This window comes from Leptinotarsa decemlineata, unplaced genomic scaffold (assembly GCF_025532065.1).
Source record: "Leptinotarsa decemlineata unplaced genomic scaffold, Ldec_3_MD MMD2_tig00026358_RagTag_RagTag, whole genome shotgun sequence".
NCBI lineage: Eukaryota > Metazoa > Arthropoda > Insecta > Coleoptera > Chrysomelidae > Leptinotarsa > Leptinotarsa decemlineata.
In genome coordinates, this window is record NW_027412703.1 from 5,996,263 (window position 1) to 6,017,766 (window position 21,504).

Consider the following 21,504-nt stretch of genomic DNA (forward strand, 5'->3'; position numbering starts at 1 on the left):
ATTCCTCGGTAATTACCTACCTGTAAGTTCTTAGTAACCATTATCTTCCTAACAGAAGATTAAAAAGCGGGCTAAACAGGATGGGTCCCTCATCGCCATTCATGCTGTTTTCACATTTTGCTATTTTTAGACATGCCTAATCAGTTTCAGATTGTTTTCACCAATTCTGTGGTCCTTGTCTGGAGCATGTTGGGCGACACTAGATTTTTCTATCCTTCCGTATTCCATATGTGCACAATGGTCCTTGAAGCGGGTTTTAATCGCTCGTCAGCTCTGGCCGATGTATTTGTTGTTGCAATCTTGACAACCGATTTAATAAATCCCCGACCTTTCTTTGTTTTCTAGTCTGTCTTTTGGATTACCAAGAAGCTGTTGCAATTTATAAGAAGTTTTATATGAAACTTTCATATTTACTTTATCGAATATCTGTTGGAGCCCTCTCGTGTATTGGGGTTCATATGGGATTACTATAAACTTGTTATTACTCTCCTCTTTTTGAAAAGTTGAAGTACTTCCTAAACTTGCAATTTATAATTATCTTGTCAACTATCTCTGGGTTAAAACCATTTGCTTCAGCTACATACCGAATCACTCTCTCTCTCTCTCTCTCTCACTCAACTCAAAGTCATCATATTCCAAAAATATCGACCCAATTTGTCTTATATCAATTTCAATAAAAGCTATTTCCAGGTGAGATGCGGTCTTTCCCTAATAATTAAAAGTAAACACATCAAGTAGTTTGATACTCAGAGAGACTATGAAGAAAATGAAGTCGATAGTTTACAAAACCGAAAGGGGAACTCTCCTGAAACATTAAAAACATACTATGACAAGACATTTCAGAATATACGGTGATTAGTGACAAGGGTTAGTAGTTGAGTAGTATTTCGAAAAATATAACGATTTGAAATTCGAAATATGAGGACTCAAAAGTGTTAATAAAAAAAATGTGAGCCGTCACAGGACACTTGACAGATGCGAAACAACAATAATAATTTTCTGATTGATTCGGCCGTTACTTGATGAAGATCTATAGTAATTCCACAAACGTTATTGAAAAAATATATCACATATTTCGCTAAACATTAGCTTTTTCAGGTAACCATAATTGAGACTACCTGTAAGAAATTACCTGAACCTCTACATCTCGTACGTGCTCAATTATGATTACCTAAAGTATATTGCCTCACATCTACATCAAAAATAATTCTTTCTCGGTTTTTAAAAAAACAAGTTCAATAATGGTGATCTATTCAAATCTAGTTGGTCATTCATTAGAATGTTTGAATTTTTAAGTTTAATTATTTCCATTGCTTCCAAATGATTCAGTTTCAAACCTTTATTTTCAGTGTGCAAAATTTCGAACTCTTCATTAAAGATGTGATTTTTTTCTAGAAAATGATTTGAATATGTTGAATTTGTTTTCTTATTTACATAGCTCTTATGATGTTCCTGGATTCAATTCCTAAATGTCCTGCCAGTTTGACCAATATATACCTTAGGGCACGTTCCACACTTTAATTTATATACTCTTGATTTCTGGAATTTGGATGTTTTATCCTCATTATTTTTAACTAGCTTTCCCAACGTAAACAATGGGTTTAAAGTCGAATCAATAAACAAAATACTTGCCAAGAAAGTCTACACCAAAGCGATTCGAGACGTTTTTCCCATTGATAAGGTAGATTATCAAAATTATAGAGCTTTAACCTATTTTGGACAACCAACGGAAAAAGTGGCTTCATTTTTGAGGAATCGAGATATTAAAATTGTAAATAGAACAAGTAATACGTTGGGAAAGCTAGTTAAAAATGATTTTAAATGGTAAACAAATGAAAGACAAAAAGTTACATTGGATATAAATTTCAGGGGTTTCGTTTTCCACCCCTCACAACCATGGAGTAAACCAAATAAATTTCTGGCTAAGTGTCTTTTTGGTAATACAAAACGTCAGGGTAATTTCAATATTGTAACTTCTTTAGTGCTTGTGAAAAAAATTGTTATACAAATTTTATGTACCCCCTTTAAGGGACTGTATCCTAACAAGGGATGCTCCAATGAATTTTTTTTATATGAAAGATTCTATCGTTTTTTTAATGGGGAATCACCTCCTCAAATGTTTTACTCTTATTGAGTTACACCCTGTATTTCTTCATTTTCAAATAACAAAAGTTGGTCTAACAGTAAGTATTACTGAAATGCGCTCCTTTTCTGTATTCTGTTTTCAGAACAACGACGAGTTATTTCAGATTGGATGTTTATTTACGAAATCTTAATGAACTGTTACAATTCAGATATTTTATCTTCAAAAATTATTTTCAGTATACTCCAACTAAAGATCCGAAAGAGGCAAATACTTTAAAATAAAAAATGAAGTTCAAATCTGTCAATATTTCAACCTGTGTTTTTATAGTGAATTCTTGAACTTGGTTATTAAATCCTTATTTCGAGATTTGAAAAACAATGCTGTCAACAGTGAAAAAATTCACATACTATTTGGACATCATCCATTGAAAAAAACTACAGGAACAAGCTATAAACCAGATCTATGCAATTTCAAAAAGCGAACTCCATAGAAAGTTGAGTTGTAGAACCTGAGTAGTAACTTGAAGAACAAATTATAATAAAATAAACAACAAAATTTGTGCACATCTGTTATTATCGATAATAACAATAGTTATAATTCAAGTGAAGCGGTGAATCAGGTATATATGAATGATCCTGGTACTGATTTAATATTTCGAAAAACATCACTATTTTACGAAAATCTGGCCAGCAATGAGTCCAAATGGTGTTGATGTTTGCATTGTGGGTATCCAAAAATAAGTCAAAATATTTCTTTCGAGTGAAATAAGTACACAAGAATATCAACAACGAATAACAATAAAGAATATCACTGTTATTTCTGTATTGTTGCCTTTTATTACTCCTGAGCTGTAATGCAGGTAATCTCCAACTTTAATCCTATCCAAGAATATTCGTGTAGGTTACTTATTTCACATTATCACAAAGTCCAATACAAAATTAGAAATTTCATGTTCATTTTCTGGTAATATGATGATAACGTTCCTCATATTCCTCATAGAAATTTACGAATGAATTGAAAAAAACTGAATAGCAATTTGACATTTTTAAAATGGTCATTTTGCATAAACTGTATTTCTTTCTTTTCATTATACAGCCACTTTCGTGGCTGTATAATCGTTCGTAGTATTGAAATATTATTGAAATAATTGAAGTCTATTTTGAGAGCACAAGACAAGGAACACAGTAACTTTTTGTAATATTTTGTATATATTTTCTGATATTTGGAAAAGAAAAGTGTTGGCTTTGTTCTTCTCCACCTTCAGACAAAAAAAGTTGAAATCTTCCAAAGAAATGAAGAAAGCAATCAATTGAAAAAAAAAACAATTTCACACAAAAATGGATAGATCATGCAAAGAAGTAAATTTTATACACAAACTGAAAGGAATAGTCCTCTCAAAACAGTAACTTTCATATGAACATTGAATTACACGAGAGTAAAATATTTTCGAAACAACTACTTTTATTGAACACTGACTTATACAAAAATCACATTTCTCTATATATTTTATATTTCAAACATTCGTTATGGAAATGAATCAGATATCATACACAGGATTGCAACACAACATAGTAAATAAAAGAGGTAAAATCTCACTGACATGGAACACTGGTGGACATTCGATGTTTCGAAATAAGACACTGTTCAGCACCAATCTAGATAACATGTAGTACTCAATTCATTCATAAAAATACGACAAATAAGTTATGTGTACTTATGTCATTGGTGACAGTACATAATGACATTCATTCGATCATTTGATTCGATCCCAGCCATAGGAGTCTTGTTCTAACTGAAAGGGGTATATTTTTGGAAATGAAACATTTTTTGGGGGTTATCATTATGATTGTTGGTATAAAGAAAGTAGCACACTTGTCTCGTCATTCCATTTGAATTCCAGGACATCAGCTGTGGATACAAATCTTCACCAGCTGCGGGAGGTTGCATATATTATTTTGATGAGGATCTATAAGTAATTTCGAATTTTGTTTTTTTAGAGTTATCAAAAACTTTATTGAACAATCATTTCAAACAAGGAAATTATATTTATTCACAAAAACTTCACTTTCTTTTACTTTGGTCAAGGACTCCTAATGAAAAATCTAATCTAACCCAAATTATAACAATAACAAATAATAGGAACAGTGCAAAAGATAGCAGAACAGGTTCATGCAGAAGAAGATGTGGCTTCCAGGTGTAGGATATCTCCAGATCTCGGATGTGTTGTTCTACTAGATTAGTTTTCCTCAACTTGATGACTGTGCGGCCGATATTGTCCAGATATTTGTGTGTGACTTCATCGGGTAGCCGTTCAACTTCATATGAAGTTTTAACTCTAATGTGGGAGACACCAACTGGTAAAATCACAGAATCACAGAAGTTACAAGTTCTTCAACAAACATCAAAAACATGGTCTATTATTCTCATGTTTGATATATTGTCTTCCTTTTCCAATTTGAACGGGTACTGATAGCTTGGTACACTGTATCTAACAATGTAAGAACTTTACCAACCTCCAAAAAGAGGAAAGTTCGATCCACTTTTTTCTTGTTCTCACTGACGATATAGATATATTTCCATTACTGTCTCTGTAGTAAATACTATGGGCCGAGACAGGTAGGATGGTACGGTAAGCTTCTATACTGTGATGTGTGGAACTTGTATCTCTCTGATAATCATATCTTGAAAATGGATCTTTCAGTTTCGCTCCTGTATGTTATATTTCAATATGTTCTTCTACAGCTATATTTCCCCAGTGTGATACCTCGATGAATCTTTCCAATCTTGTGACTGTCAAAAAAAGGGCATTACTTTCATAATGTATAACCATTTCATCATCTGCGAAAGGTGGTATGCTGGAATAAGGTCCGTAAGATACTGTTGAATCGGATAATGAAACTGGTTTGAGTTTTGTGTAATTCTCAACCCCTTTAGAGCTGAGTTTCTGCTTTGTTGTAAAATAGGGAGAGTAGAAATAGTGATTACCAAAATAGCGAACCAACTGTTTTTCTTTTTGAGGATAAGGTTCCAAACTCTTCATCAGCACTTCTTCGATTATAACACTAATTGAACGTCCAGGTTCTATTGATTGTTTGAGAATGATATAATAAAATTTCTTATCCTCATGATTGTGTACATCTGATAGTGTAAACTTCAAATCATTTTTAGAAGAATCCTTCACACTACGAAAGGAAACATTACCAAGATTTTATGGTTCTTCTGCGATCAAAAAGCTCCGGATAGGATCTTTGCCGGTATTCTCCAGGATTATAGTGGTACTGATTTTCACCAATTGTGATGTTGAATCAATGGATCGTTCGACATTTTCATTAACAAGCTGACTTTTTATTTTTTCTGAAGCATTGGTGTGAAAATAACCAAGTTCAACTAATTACCACAAAAACCCAGGCATCAGTTTATTCCAAAAAGCTAAATGTCTCCGAACCGTATTTGATAATGTCAGGTCAGACAATTACGCTTTCTGCTTCTAAAAGTTTGTTGGAGGTGGATATGGACACCAATATGGCTTGGCACAATCATGTCTCTGGAATTGCGAAGCCTGCTTCTCGAAAGCTTGGAACACTGTTCCGAACCAGAAAACTGTACGTACCTCAGCAACTTCCACGGGAAGTGACTAGGCACATTTGATTTCACCAAAAGCGGCATTTATCAGAAATACACGACGGACTGCGGCTGATAATAATCGTTTTGAGATTCAACTCAGTATACCTCAAACTCCACTGTTCAAGAACTCCTTCATTTGGAGAACTACGTTTATGTGGAATAAACTTCCTGAAAACGTTTTTCCGAATGGATTTATTCTCCATTGATTCAAATCCAATCTGAATTGCTACCTCATGGCACCGGCCATAAGGATTTTCATGCAGTGATTGTGTTTTTTTTCTTGAAAAATGTTATAAAATAATTTTATAATTATGATTTTATGAAATATGTCGAGTTTTCTGTTGTTTCCTGAGACTCTTCAAAGTTATTATGTCAAAATGTGTGCCGATTGATAATTTTTGAAATATCTCTAAGCAAATAACTTGACCAAAATAATCTGATGTAAAGCTTCAAAGCGAACTTTGAAAGTTATGGAATTGTGCGCAATTTCATCGATGGAGTTTTGATGAACAAGATGTATATCTTGATATCGTTTTCAGAAAAATAAATGATAATATAAATTCAAAAAACTCAGCGTGAAAGAGACGCCCTAGGAAGCCATTGTATGGCGAAACACGTGTTGCGTTTTTGTGAAACAGTCTAGTGAAAATCTCACAATAAAGTGTTGTTAGAATAAGTTTGAATACGATATGGTTTCAGCAGAATGAAGCAACATGACATTACTAAGTTAATGTCCGGCATCACCTCGATACAACATTTTCCAACCGGTGGATAGGGAGGCGAGGATCGATTGAATGGCCAGCGCGATCACCTGATCTTTCATCATTAGACTTCTTCTCATGGGGATATGTAAAGAGCAATGTGTACAAAACAAAACCTTCAGATTTGAATGAATTATAAGAACGAATAACGCTTGCGATTAGGTCGGTCACGCCTGATATGTTAAATAATGTTAAGACAGATTTATTTGAGATTAGGATGTTGCCAAAACGTTCGCGGTGGACATTCTGGACATTAACTTCGTTAACATCCATAGTTCTTTTTCGTTCTACATTTCATAACGTTTTGCATTACATTTTAGTTTTTGAGTGTATTTCATCGAATTTCGACAACCACATGATTATAATTGATTTTATCTCAATTGTTGCATTGAACTTGAAAGTGATAACAGTTTTGAATAGATATTGAAGAGATCTTTCAAACGATATATCGATATATGTGCAGTAGATGTGTAGAAATCTGTTATCAGTCTGTTGAATTATTCGAGCCGTGAACTAAAATTGCAAACAAAAGTTTCTATTCCTTCTTTCCTAATACTTTCTTCGTCATACACCGACCCAACAGCATTTTTATAGGTCATGATTTCCGGGAAAAAATTTGAAATTAATCCATATTTCTAATACGGGAATAGAAAAGCTATCGTGTAATTGTTATAGATTCCAAAAATATTATTATATACAGGGTGTTACATTTGGAAAATCAAACTTGCTACTACTTTCTGATAGAAGTGGCAACACCGCATTGTCGATAATATTTTAATTTGGTAGGGAGTGTCCGAATATGCCTGTATATACAGTGTTTTTCTTTAATGTCCCCCCTTTTATTTTTTAACGGGTCAACTCAAAAAATTGAAATACTTTATTTTGAAGTGAAATTGACAGATGAAACTTTCAAGATAGCGCCATCTGGGAAAAAAATTAATTAAATAGAAAGGGGGCTCTTGTGATCTTTTTGAAGCTCCTGACAAATGCTTCACAACCCACAACACAGAATATAATGTTAATACCTTTAACTATTACAAAATGGCGGAACTTTTAACAATTGCCTGAATACATTGGCATTTAACTACTTAATATGAGATGAAAAGCTTGAGGTCAGTTCAGAAGATGCTGGAAATGGTTACCTTGAACTTCTTCACATATGAACAGCCTATCCGATATTTCACGTCGAACATTTTCGAACACAGTAACGTCAATATCTCTACAAATATTTATTATTTTCTGCCGTATATTCAATATTGAAGTAGGTTCAGTTTCGTACACCTTTTGCTTCAAATAGTGCCATAAAACAAGTCCAAAGGTGTCAAATCTGACGAGCCGGATAGCCATTACGTAGGACCTCGACGGCCAATCCAACGACCGAAAAAAGTAGTTCGAAAGTAGTTCGAAGATTCCAGTGATGAGAGGATCAACTGTAGTTTCCAACATATTCAAATACAGTTTCCTTATTAAATTTTGATAGAGGTCCTACAATATGGTTTCCCAATATTCCTGCCTAAACGTTAATTTTTTTTGGATATTCGGTATATGTTTCGCGGGTTGCTGTCACTCCAAAAACGGCAAAGTTGTGTTTACATTCGTCACTAAAACAAATATTGTGGAGATAGGTAGGATGCCTTGCAATGGTTTCCGTCATGATTTCGCAGATTTCTGTTCTTCGATCAGAGTCATCTTCAGTTAATTGGTGTACCATTTTAATTTTGTATGGATGATACCTAATCCTCTTCAAAAATCTCCACACAGTAGGAGGAGACACCTCACAAACATTCGCGATGGAATTATAAGAAAACTGTTCAGGATTTACTACCATCTCACCAATTATTTGCACTTGCTCTTCTTTCGAAATGGACGAATTACCTGGGGGGCTTTCTGTTATGTACACTACCGGTAGTTGTGAATTTGGATACAAGTTCCCTCAAATACTTTCTACCAATAGGACGATTCGAAAAACGTTCATTAAAAATCCTTTCGGTCTAGTGAATGTTGCGCGTCGCACCGTAAATAAAAATTTCTTCAATTTTTTCTTCCAATGGACGAGAATTGACCATTTTAGAGATTGTTGTAAAATGGAAATCTAAATGAGAATATTCCTAAGTGTACATTTCTTGTCGTTTTTATAAACAAAAAATAACTTAACAAAACTTACCGGGTTGTTGGAATTACCAAATGGCAGATAAAAAGGAATATTTCTAGAAATATCGATATTAATGTGTTTGTCTTCAGGAAAGATATTGAATGTTCCGTCATTGTGTGGTAGGTGAAAATACTAACTTCATATTCTAGGGCAGGGGTCTCCAAACTGCGGCCCGCGGGCCAAATCCCGCCCGCGACAGCCAATGATTTACTGTCATCAATCTGGCCCGCGACATCCAATGATTACCTAATTGTTGTTACTATTGCTGTGATAAGTTGAAGAAGAAAACACAGAATGATAATTACTCCGTTTTATTTACTTGCAAGATAAAACTTAACGACAGAAATGATGACACAGAAAACTTAACTTGAGTATTTACAAAAATGGGAAGTTGAAAAAAATTACAAAATTGAAGAAACTAAGAGTAAAACTTTCCCTCGATTATCTTAAAGCCGCGATTTTCATAAAAGAGGACGTATGCTTCTCCAATCACAAGCGACTTTGGTGAAATTGGTGACACGTGTGAATCGTTGTATTTGTGCCACGCGCTAGTAACGGGTGTCTGCAGTATGCTGTATAATGTCCTCTGTTAGTAGTCCCACTGTGATTTAAAAGTGCATATAGATTATAACAAGTAGCCACATTTTCTCCTGCAAAATTGTCCATATCCAATCCTTCTAGAGGAAATTCGATGACATCATTCAATTTGCCTCTACTTTCCGTTGGAGAGCATCTTTTTAAATATATCACTAAAATATAGGGAAACTTGTGGATTGATAGGGACTTTATGCATTTTCTCCTTTCCTTGCATTTCGAACACGTCGGTTTTTCAATTCCATCCAAAGTTTCTTCTCTTGTAAAATAATCTAAGCATTGCCACAAACTCAATTGGTCGGTTCTTTGTAGTATGGAGAGAGACAAATCCCAGAAAGGATCAAATGTTACTGAAGAGTATCCACAGTGTATGCATTTCATCGTGGATTTCAATTGGCCAACGAAATTATCTACAATCTTAGAGTTATGCATCCTCAAATATGTGAGCCATGACTCTTGTGCATTTCCGCTGTCGCTCAATTTTTCGTCAATCTCCGTTAAGATTGGTTTAGGTTTCTCATTAATTATATTAACCTCTTCATGTAATCCTTCTAAAAGATAACGGAGAAACTCCTGGACGTCTTGATGGGAATTACCCATGAATTGAGGAGCAAAACTTTGAATCTGATTTTTTAAGGAGGCTGTATTTACTACTTTATCAAATGAATCTTCTGACCAAAACTACTTGATGAACTCTGCAAACGATTTTATTAAAGCACCCTTCATACTAGAAATACTAGTATTGATATCTCTCATGAATTCAGCCTTTTTCAAATATTCCAATAACCATCTCGTATTTGATAAACATTGAATTACGCTGTTCATGAAACAGGTGTTACCAATATTTTTGAAACCATTTAACCCAAAGGTTTTGACTGAAGAATTTATCACTGAACAATCCGAAATATCTTTGAAACCCATTTGAGAATTTTGCTGAGATAAAGTATTTTTTTCGTTTGCTTTTAGTTTAATTTCATAAAGTGGTTTCTTATTACCTCTCTTTTCTTTATAAAATTGGTTTTCAGGAAACAAGTAAATTCCATCAAGTTTTTTGGAATCAGGGAGAGTACCGAAAAACGAAGCTGCATTTCCTCTTTGGATGCCAGTACTAATTTTCTGAATGAGAAAAGATGTGGCTCTTGATTCGTGGGTTTCATCGGTTACCTTTTTTCCAATTTCATTGATGAAAGATAAGGCTTCAAGGCCAAAAACAATACTTGAGTATCTGAGTTTGAGCATATTAATAACTAACAAATAATCGAAATGAATCACAGTAAAACAAAAACACTAATGAAATTGATGTAATTGTGATTTTCCACCGACAATACTTTGTAGTTGTGGATCAATTTTACTTGTACCAATTATCAAAAGAGATTTAAGATCCTCATCGGTTAATTGATATCTGTAAACATATAGTTAAGGGCAGAAATTGGCCCTTGGAACAAACTGTAAATCATAATGGCCCGAAGGCCATACGAAACCAAAGTTTCGAGACCCCTGTTCTAGGGTTGTGAAGTATTCGTCAGGAACTTCAAAATGGTGTGTCACAAGACCTCCATTGCCATTTAATTTTTTTTTCAATTTCATCTGTCAACTTCACTTGCACAAATTTCATTATCGCAAATTTCTATTTTTTGAGTTGACCCGTTCAAAAAATAAAAGGGGGGGGCATTAAATAAAAACACTGTATAATAATGCATTTTAATCAGTTTGACTGAATGAAATTCCAAGTGTTATTTTTTTCGTAGTGAAGATGTGCGTTATTTTTTCATAAAAAATTAGTTTATCTGACGAAGTCACATTTACGAAAACTCAGAATAGCTTTCTCCATATGTTTCGTAAACTGATAAATTTTCAATTTGGCAAATTTGTCCACCTTGTCAGGACTCAAAAAACGACACGTATTTTCCAAATCTCCGGCACATGCGACGGTGGACTATTGTTATTTCAATAATAATCCATTGAAATGTCAAGCCGTTGAGTTGCAAACAGCTACCCAAAAAGTTGTCTATACCTGACCTGCGAGAAAGTTATTATGCGGCCACGTACTGTGTAAGTAACATACATACCATAAAGTAATTTACAAACGGTAATGTATCTTCGAAGAAATTATTAAATAATGTTAGTTGAGAATGTGAGATAACAATACAGGTAGAGTATGAAATGGGACGGCTCGACCTTTGGTTTACAACCTTCTGCCATATGCCGGCGTCACAAAACCTTTGTTTAGGTAAGGAGACATGGAAATTCCGAAGCAGACAATTACATTGAACTTTTACATGTATCATAACATTATACTGTCATTTGAAAACGGGTAGGTATATGTAGGATTATGACAGAAGTTATTATAATAAGGTATTTTATAGACAATGGAAATTTTGTACCTGTTGGTTGAAGGTTCTGCAGAATTTTGAAAAATTCGTCAAAATATTACCATTGTTAGTGCACAATATGAAAATTGAGCATTTCAGAGAACCATACAGTATTCTTATGATTTATTTTTCATATTCCCATGTGCTCTTCACATGAAATAAAATATGAAACTACTGATAAGTAGGTAACTATCCAGTAAAGTGCAAAATTTTTATACAGTAGCGATGACAATTACTTATTCCACATTTTTATGCAGACCCCGATACTTCTTCAAAAATGTATTTTTCGTCAATTACAATCGTCAATTACGATTAGGTCAATCATAGATATCAATCAAAATAATTAATAATAATGATAATAATAATAACTTTATTCACAACGTATACGGATTAGAGTACGATTAAAATAAAATATGTGAACATAGTGGTTTGGCGATAAAAGCAGAGCTCTTGTTTCCCAAGAAGTTATAAGTAAGTATATAAATATTTGTAAAAAAGTAGGTATGGTGTTCTTGAAGTAGAAACTGAGAAACATTTTATCGAATTTTTGTGATTTTGTTGTTAGAGTTAAACAAATTATATTTCGGCTTGAGGTAAAATAAGCCTATTGAATACTAGACAAACAAAAAATTAAAAAAATAGATAAAACCTTGAACAAATATTACACGTTCTATAAGAATAAACTATTAATGTACAAAGAGATGAAATCTTAGACAATATCGATACGTTTATGCTACCTACAATACAGTATGACTCAACTTTGGGATACATTTGACTTAGACTAACTTATTTCACAGATTATCAAAAAATTGTCTCTTTTTCGAGAATGTGTCTTCTTATTTGTTTTTTGAATTTTGGTTTGAAATAAGAATTTTTTGGGAAAGAAAGTTTTTGGCTTTCTACTACTCCATCTTGATACAAAAAGAGATGAGGGAATCTTCCAAAGAAAGGAAGGAAGTAATCAATTCGAAAATAAGTAACTCTATACATGGATGTGTAGATCATGCAAAGAAGTAACTTTCAGACACAAACTGAAAGAAAGTTCTCCTGAAACAGCTACTTTCATATAAACATTGAATTACACGAAAGAAAAAAAGCTTTCGAAACAAATACTTCTATATGAACACTGAATTATACAGAAGATACTTTTCTCTACTCAGTTTGTATTTCAAACATTCGTTGTGGAATAAAAATCAGATATCATTAACATGAGTTCTACTTTGAATGAATGTATTAAATTGCACTTACATGGAACACTGTCACCCTCACTGGTATACACCGATGTTTCGCCTTAAGACACTTGCCCTAAGGCTCTTCAGTACCAAATTGGATAACATTATAGAAAATACACACACTTCATTCATGAATTACGATTTTTAATGTCACGGAATAAGCTTGATCTGCTTATGTCATCGATGACATCGTAATGACATTCATTCACCTTTTTGATTCAATCCCAGCCAAGAGGAATCTTATTCACTCTTAATCACTCCTAAAAATATAACCCCTTCAATTCAAGAATTTTTTATTTCGTGAGGTTCAGTGTTATATATTTTAGTTGTCATGAAAGAATATGCTCTTTATGAAATTGACTTTTTTTAACAGTAGGATAGGTTAGTTAGTCGCGATGCGCCGTAGGTATAGTCGTGGTTTCGTGATGATGCTTTATTTTTGCTGAAATAATGTCAATTATTTCTTGAAAAATATTACACAAATCTCAATAGTGTTTCAATAATTGGCTATGATATGTACTACCTGGTACCCTCGTTCTTCATAAGCAATTAAAAAGGTGAATGTTCCAAACACAAATATATAGAAATATTTTTAAAACGTAAGAATTAATTTTTTCTACAACAAAATCATAATAAAAACCGTTGAATTGATCGAATTTTCTAAAACTTGCTCAAGTTGTTTTTTTGAGGACAAAACAAAAGTGCAGTACCTGTGCGGAAGTAGCAATTCACGTTGAATTTGAATCGTTGGAGAATAAATTCAGATGAAAAAGCATTTTAAGGAAGTTTACTCCACATGACCGTATTTCTCCAAAAGGAAGAGTTTTAAAACAGTGAAGTTCGAGGTGTACTGAGTTGATCCTCAAAACGATGATATTCCAGACTATCATGGTGATGCTCGCGTCTCCAATCAAGCGGATGGCTCTTTTCTGGATGGAATCCAGCAGCTTCAGGGTATGTTCAGAGGCGGAGCTTCATAAATGAGAACAGTATTCCAAAAAAGGTCGGATCTGAGCTTTATAAAGCATCAAAAGTTGTTGGATGTGTACAATTTTTTGATTCGGAACAGTGTTCCACGCTTTTGAAAAGCAGCCTTTGCAATGTCAGCGACGTGATTGTGCCAAGATATATTGGTGTCCATTGTAACCCTCAACAAACTTATCGAATCAGAAAGCGGAATTGTCTCCCAATCAGCAAAATTGTTTTATAATTTCATGGTGCTGCAACAGTTCAATTTTGTTAGTATTTCGTAATTACTTCCAAAATGCTAATTGATTATATCAGACGAGCCGTGAACATGATACAGTTGTAAGCAATAATTTTTTTTATAAATTTGTCATTGAAACGTTTCTAAAATAAAATTGAAAATCCGTTATCAAATAGTCACGAAATCATCACAAAAACGTTTTTATAACTTATAAAACATATTTTCTTATAGAGGTAAATTGTTTTGCAGCAGTTTTATAGCACTTTTCTGTTAGGTTTTATGCTCTTTATAAAACTATTTCAAGACTATTTCATAACTGCTCCCTGTAGCTTTAATGAAATTATTTTATTGACATGCTTCCAAACACAATTTTGTTTTCATTACCATATTGTCACTTCAATGGATAATTTCTAAACTATTTCGTAGTATAATATATTCACCAAACTTCCAAAACAATAAAATAACTATTATAAAATCAAATTGCTTCCGTTGATATATATTTTCTGTCACCAAGAATAAAATGCAGTATTCAAGAAGAACCAGATAACATTGATTTTAGAGGTCGTGTAATGAAATATAATTTGTCAGTTTTATTTGACTATCGTCCCAATAAGTAGGTATATACCTATCTACGTCGTGTAATATTGGTCATTCGAAAAAAATTAAGAAAAGTGGTTCGTTTCAGACGAAGACCCACATAACCCAGTGCTTCAATTTTGTTCTAGCTAAAAACAGTAAAAGGTTTTTGATGATGAAAATCCGTCGATTTAAGTGGATCATCATGTTGTCATATACTCAAATCACTAGCTGAAAACTCCTTCGAAATTCAGCCTTTATCATCGAAAAGATAATATTTATACAAACAATACGTGGGAAATCCTATTTTTATTTTTATAGAAATCTAAAGCTCTAAAAGTAGTTCGACTCTGCCGCAATACCATCACTCCTAGAACTACCCAAAAGTGTTTCTCAACAGTTTTACAGGGGTTACATATAACCTAAGATACGTTAAAACTCTTGCTATTGATAACAAATTATTTTATAGAACGACGCCATTTTAAAATGATAGCAATTCGGAATACTGACATTCGATGAGTTGAAATTATGAAATACTGCACATATAGTGATATTTACAGATGAAATATAGGTATATCGATATTATAAGATTATATTGTTCAGAACAAACAGAGTTAATTTGCGACTAGAAAATTAATACGTTGACAGAGTGAATTTTTGTATAATCAATAATGTTTTCCAAAAAATTTAATAAAAAAGTGACACGCTTGAGTTTTACTAATAATAGGCTATATATTTGTCAATAAAATTTCATTCGCAGTTAAAATATCAATCGTTGAAGCACATACAATGTCTTTAACAGTTTTATAAGTACACAAGTGGAATTATTAAGATTGCCCCTTCCTTTCTATCTGTTAGTTTTCAGTTGGTGACATATCTGTTATATTTTCATAGTGTCCAATACAAAATTACTTCTTGCGCCTTCAAGAAAACAACATTTTGAACACTTTTTTATTTTATCGGTATCGTTTTAGGCTGCATTATATTTTATAAAGCTTACTTGGAATTACTAAAAACAGTTATAAAATTGTATTTCAATTATTCTATAAAATATTTTACGAAAGAAAAATTTTATAGTAACCACTGAAATGTTTATAAAACTGTTGTATTGTTTGTGAAACGCCTTACAAAATATCAATGAAGACTATACTGTTTTATAAAACGGTGCCAATTTCCTATTTATAGTTGTTTTATAAGCACATTGAAAACATTTATGGGAGAAATACAGTTTTATAATTTGTTTTATAATGGCTTTCACAACCATTATAAAATATAAAATTGTTAGTTGGGCTGTCGTGATGCAAAAGTCAATAATTGTTTTTCCACAATGCCGTGAACAAAACCTTGACATTCGATCGAACTTGGTGTGCTTATTTTATTCTTGGTATTCCTGGGCTTTTCCATTGGAACGATTTGATTTTGGTTTCGATGTTATAACTTTATACCCACGATACGATACCAGTTGTGACTCAGTTGAGCATGCGACTTTTTTTTGGTAAAAATTCAGCAATTTTGGAACGAACTACTGCTACATGCTCCATGCCCATCATTTCCGGATAAGTTCCATGGTATCACCCAACCTCAGCAACTTGTCTAATAGTGATTTGATGATTTTCTACATTACAATTTTTCTTTTTGCTCAACATTTTCATCGGTTGTTGATGTACTGGAGCTTCCAAGGCGAGCATCGCCATTTGCATCTTCTCAACCTACTGTGAAAAGCTTTTACCCCTTGTAAACATTTTTCTAACTCAGTGTAATTGCAATTGGATGAGAATGTATCATTACTAAGGAATTCAAGATTGTACAGAAAGTTACAGATATATCATTTGAAAAAAAAAATTAATTATCTTCACTATTTTACAAACTGAAATCAATATTCAACAGTGGAATTAATAGCACTACTGCAAGCTGGAAGCTCTGAAGCCATACATACTCTTGTGCGGTTGGTATGCATTGGAACAGAATTTCAGATAAATTGTTTCAACTGCTTCAAAATTCAGTTGCTCGATTTGATCGAGACCAACACAGCATCTTGAAAGAAAGCTTGTAGTAATGAAGAATCATCCAAAAGTATCAGGGCTGTATCTCTATCTGTAGAGTAGGGAGGGTAAGTGTAGGCCCACAGCAGTCTTCCTAGGTCATCGTCCATCCTGTCCTTTCCAGGAAGGTGGACAGGTCACTAGGAGATATATCCTTTATATTGGCAGGTGTAGATCAAGACTCGCTGAACACACACTCTTTTTGGCAGCCTTGAGGTGTCTCACCGTGCCCTCCGGAAAATATTTTGGAAGGTGCAGCGACATTACTGTCCTATCAACCTTCTTAGAGTTCCCTCCGTGAAGGTGCACGAATGAGGGAGATTTTCTGCAGAAGCAGCCGATTCTCTGCCTTTATTCAAGGCGAATCTCTTGGCGCTCGCCGCAGGAAGTGCCCTTGCTGTTGGAGGTGGAGTGTGGCAGGAGTAGTGTGCACTTATAGTTGCTGCCACTTCTGCCCCTTTCGCTCTCTTTCTCCTTTTGGCCTCGACGCCGCAATTGCGCTAACGCCTTGGCCTTTGTATTATATCACGTGGTGATCTGCTTTGTCCAGCCTCATTCCTGCCACCGCCTTAGATTGAGATGAGAACTTCTGTCCAGCCTCGGGATTGGTTTTTGTTGTTCCTGTTTTTGTGTTTGTTTAATTCATGTGTGTTTCCACGAGTAGCAAGGGAAGAGTTGGTCACCTCGGGCAGAGCCTCGCAGTACCAGAGGCAGGCTTGTTACGATGAGGTTTTGCCCAGTTCCGGGGATCGTTCGTAACCACGTAACACCCTGCGGCCATTCAGCTGTCGGCGCGATTCCTTACCCTCAGCTTGGGTAGGCTGGTCCATGGCGGCATGTTTTGCAAAGGCCTTTGAGGAGTTTCAGTTCCCCTCACCCTACTTATATCTGCCACTCACCAGGAGTCCGGCGACCCCGTCTGTAAGGACACATTGGCTTCCCGGACAGGGCCTCCAGTCCCCTGGCCGTTCCCCTCTCCGCCACCTGGGGACGCGCCCGATAGGTAGCCCAACCCGCAAAAACTATCGGGGTTATCGGTACAAGTAATTACCTATTTATCGGGTGATAAATTTCGAGTGATTAGAAGAAGCAACAAGTGTAATTAATAGTCAACTCAATACCTATGAGTATCTGTATCTGTAGAGTAGGGAGGGTGAGTGTAAGCCCACGCACTCAGGCCACATGTGACCCATTGTACATCCTCCCGAGGAGTTCTCCTCCTAGGTCATCGTCCATCCTGTCCTTTCCAGGAAGGTGGACAGGTCACTGAGATAAATCTCCTTTATATCGGCAGGTGTAGGCCAAGACTCGCCGAACACACACTCTCTTATTGACGATAACTCCAGGCACTCGCACAGGACATGCCTGCCAGTCTCATCTTCCTGTTCACACATCCTGCATAGAGGTGTATCTACTAGCCCCATATTATGGAGGTGTTTCCTTTGTTTGACAGTGACCAGTCAGAAATCCTACTGTAAGGCGTAGATTTTTCCTAGTCATCGCCAGATATTTCTTCGGCGCCAGCTTCCCAGAGTCGCCCAAGGTGATCCTGGCAAGATTACACCCTTTGATTCCATTCCATCTCTTTAAGGATTGAGCATGGGTGTAACATTTGACTAGTTCCGCAATTGTCGAAGTCATCAGGCCGTGGGTGCCACTGGGTCCTAAAATTCTTACTCCAGCCGCTTCTTTGGCTAAAGAGTCGGCAATGCGATTACCTTTACTCTTGTCGTGCCCTTTAACCCACCTCAGGATAATGTTATTATCTACCGAGGCTTTGTCTAAATTTTGGTGGCATTCTAGTACTAGCCCTGAGGTAACACATTGTCTGTTCAAGGCTAATAGTGCTTGTCTGCTATCAGTGCAGATTGTTATGTTTTTGCCAGAAATTCCTTTCTTGGTTATTTCTTTTGTGGCGATTGAGATACCAACCAGTTCTGTTTGGACCACGCTGGTATTCCTTCTCATTCCCCACTTAATCCTTAGGCTTAGTGACCTGGAGTACACTCCACATCATGAGCCTTCTTTGGTTTTTGAGTCGTCTGTATAAATCCGTATTACCTATGAGTAATACTGAGATTGATTGAGACAATGTCAAAAAATGTTGCTCTCGCGTTTTTCATTTCAAGATACATGTATTTGAAATTTCGATTGATACTATTTTTTTAGGAAAAAAAAAGATGAAAACGATTTAAAAACCTACTACTTCACATCAATTCGATTGTTGGTCCCAACAATCGGTTTCTGATGATGAATTTCACATTTGATTTATCTCTCATGCGATTATTATTGGACCCTTCCTCTTCGCTTTTTTTCAAAATCATCAAAAGGTTACATATATTTCGAATGTTATTTATTATTACTCAATTAACCAACAAAACACTAAATTTTTTTTTTTTTTCAGGTAAGATTTTTCTGACATAGTGAAGATATTTGATGACTGGTAACTGGTAAGTAATTTATGCTTCAATTTGAGATTTGTAGTTACTTGTCTATCGAAATCAGTGGTATTGAGGAAATTGAAAAATGAAAATTACTGAATTGAATTCATAAATTGAAATTTTGTAGTATGTATTAGATTGTTTCAGGAGTTTTATTCGTTTTTATGAGTTCACCTTAAACTTTAATTTCGTCAGCATAGAAATTTGGTACTCGGGATTCGATGGGGTCGACGAAAGCCGTTTTTGCCTGGTCCTACTTAGCGAAAGTTCTACCGTTTAGGAAGTTATCGAAGTGCTTGAAAAAAATGTCGTCGTTTGGCGAGAGGTCTGGGGAGTTTGGTGGGTGAGGCTGAAGTCCCACGCTCAGTTCATTCAATCTTCGGAGGTGTTTTATGAAACGTGCAGACGTGCGTTGTCGTGAAGCAGAATTGATCCTCTTTAGTTGAACAGTGCCGGCTGCTGCTGACACCATTTTTGGTGGATTTCATCGATTTCCTCACAATAGGACTCTGCTGTGATGGTTTGGTTTGGTTGCAGAAAGTTACAGTGAATCACACCAGCCATACAGTTGATGTGTTCTGTTCTGGTGATTTTTTGTGTTTGGGAAGTCCTGGACGTATCCTGTTGTCATAGAGGATATTTTGTTAATCTCAAGTGACGATCCGATCGAAAAAAAGATCGTTATGGTTGTGCAAAGGCAAAGAAGAACAATCTTTGAAATGTGATGATTTCTGTGAATCGTTCAAATCGTGAGACACCTACTTTTCGAGCTTTTTGACCGTTGCTATATGTTTTGAGCCATCAAAAATCGCTTGAGAGCTGACGTTCAGTTTTTCTTTCATGCCACCTACCGTTTCTGATAAGTCAGTTTCCACCAGAGTCCTTAAATCCTCATCCTGGATTACTGTAAGTCGACCAATTCGAGGCTCATTTGCGAGGCTAAAATCTCCGGAACGAAATTTAGCAAACCCAACGTCGAACACCACCATTGGCAAATGCCTTGTTGATTTTTCGATCAGTTTCGACATCAAATAGAAAAATAGAAAAAAACTGAAAGGAAGCAAAAAATCAAAATGTGTTGAAAAATTAAGAGCATCAATGTACAGAGTACGGAATTATCTATCGAACAGTACACAGCGTGTCCCACCCAATTAACAATTTTATATTTTAAAATGGTTGTGAAAACGTTTCGGAGAAACAAATTATAAAACTGTCTTTCTCCCAGAAATGTTTTCAATGTGTTTATAAAACAACTATAAATAGGAAATTGGCACCGTTTTATGAAACATTATAGTCTCCATTAATATTTTATAAGGACTTTCACAAACACTACAAAACAGTTTTATAAACATTTCGGCAGATACTATAAAATTTTTCTAACACTATTGGTGAAGAATCTTATAAAATAATTGAAATACAATTTTATAACAGTTTTTTAGTAATTCCAAGTGAGCTTTATAAAATATAATGCAGCCTAAAACGATAACGATAAAATGAAAAAGTGTTAAAAATGTTTTCTTAAAGGTGCAACAAGTAATTCTGTATTGGACACTAGGAAAATATAATAGATGTATCACCAACTGAAAACTAACGAATAGAAACGTTGAGGCCATTTTAATAATTTCACTTTCGTACTTATAAAACTGTTGAAGACATTGTTTGTGTTTCGAAGATTGATATTTTTACTGCAAATGAAATTTTATTGACAAATGTATAGCCTGTTATTAGTAAAATTTAAGCGCGCCACTCATTTATTGAAACTTGTGGAAAAAAATTATAACTTATACAAAAATTCACTCTGTCGACGTACTGATTTTCAAGGCGCAAATTAACTCTGTTTGTTCTAAATGTCATGTACTTTTCATCTGTAAATATCACTATATGTGCAGTATTTCATATTTTCAATTCATCTAATCTCGTCTAATATAATCAATTAGCATTTTGGTAGTTATTATAAAATATTAACAAAATGAAACTGTTCCAGCACCATGGAATTATAAAACAATTTTGCTGGTTAGGCATGTAAAACTCCGCGGGCAAATATATGGTGTCAGAGAGTCCTCTTATTTTCGTAGAAATCCAACACTGAGCGTCATCTGTTAGGGCGTTGCGACGCCGACGCCCAGTTTTTTGAATGGTAACCCAGTATTTTTGATTGGTTTTTGAATTTTGCACCAAATTCTGAATTCAGCCATATAGCACACTTTTAGGAGTCCTTGAATACTGATGAAAAAAAGGCAATTTTATTGCGTATCATAAAGAAGGACATGAATTAGTCAAAATAAATGTAATAATGTATTTATCGATCTGCCAGAAGACCTGTCAGATTTGACGAAAGTGTATTCAGTTTTGTGTTGATTTTTCGTAAAATAAAAAATGGTTCAATTTTCAAATGCAGAAAAGTTGCATATGATATG

General features: G+C 34.7%; 1 pseudogene; it reads right to left on the reverse strand.

Annotated features, from left to right (window-relative positions):
• Positions 1-4,087: 4,087 nt before the first annotated feature.
• On the reverse strand, positions 4,088-17,476 carry LOC111507723 (dolichyl-diphosphooligosaccharide--protein glycosyltransferase subunit 1 pseudogene; annotated as a pseudogene).
• Positions 17,477-21,504: the final 4,028 nt, after the last annotated feature.